Genomic DNA, 1,249 nt, shown 5'->3' on the forward strand with positions numbered 1-1,249 from the left:
AAGAGGAACAAATGCCAACTCCTGCCCTTGGGAGGAACAACTCCTTGCGGTTATCCAGGCTATGGACACTTGGCTGGGAGCAGCTCTGTGGGGAAGGCCCAATGGAAGATCCAAACGGACCTAAAGTGAATGTGAGCCCTGGCAACAGTGCCATGTGCCCTGATACGTGTGTGCCCTGGCAACAAGGAAGGCAAGTGATAATCCCACTCTGTCTGCATTCATTAGACTACAYCTGTCATCCTACCCTAGTTTTGGCACCCTCAGTCCAGGAAAGACATGGAGAATCAGGAGGGAGTTCACTGAAGGGTCACCAAACTGTTCAGGGATTTTGAGCCCATGAAGAGAGGCTGAGGGAATRGGACTTGTTCAGCATGGAGAAAGCAAGATTCAGGTGAATCTCAGAGCATCCATTCGGTATCAACAGGGGCATTTTTGAGAAGACAAAGTAAAGATCTTCACAGTAATTCACAGAAATTTACCCTTTCCCAGGAAGCCTCTGATAATTTTATCTGCTTGTGCCAGGCTGCACAGTAGTGCTTGACCCTCTGCAGGGTGACAGTAGGAAGGTTAACAACTCAATACCTATCAGTCAGTGATCCAAGAGCTCTGATTCTTTTTATCTACATTTATCTATGTTGAAAATCCCTGTTGCTGTTACTTATGCTAACCAGGGTTATTACTCATTTTATTCACGGTTAAGCAGGAGCCTGCTGGAATTCAGCCAAGGAAAGGGCTTCAGATTCCTTCACTTGGGGTGGAAGAAACCCAACAACCCCTTGCAAAAGGTAGATTGGGGGCCAACTGGGGAGAGAAGAGAGAAAGACAACCTAGGACTCTCGGTGAGGAAACAGGAGTCAGCCTTGTGCACCTGTGGCAAACAACACCCTTTGAAATGTGACTCCCAAGGTACCACACCACCGGCAGATAAATGTGTGGGGAACCTGTACCCTAAGCTGGGACATGGGGGCTGTGGACATGGCTGCGCTCACGGATGTTCCCGTTCCTGCAGCAAGGGGAACTCTCCTGATGCCAGAGCTGCCCAGAAGATCCCCAGGCAGGATTCTCTGTTCCCCAGAGGGAGATCCTGTTTGGCTGTTGTCACAGAATGAGTTGAGTGGGGGTGGAGGTGACTGACACAATGCTTTTCACTCATGTGAAAGAAAGTGTAATAAGTTTCACTGATATGGACAATGGTTTCATGAGATTCTGTGGCAAGGTCACTTCTTATTTACTGCATGGAGGTTCAAGA

This window comes from Nothoprocta perdicaria, unplaced genomic scaffold (genome assembly GCF_003342845.1).
Source record: "Nothoprocta perdicaria isolate Ctin4 unplaced genomic scaffold, notPer1 scaffold_1283, whole genome shotgun sequence".
NCBI classification, from domain to species: Eukaryota; Metazoa; Chordata; class Aves; order Tinamiformes; family Tinamidae; genus Nothoprocta; species Nothoprocta perdicaria.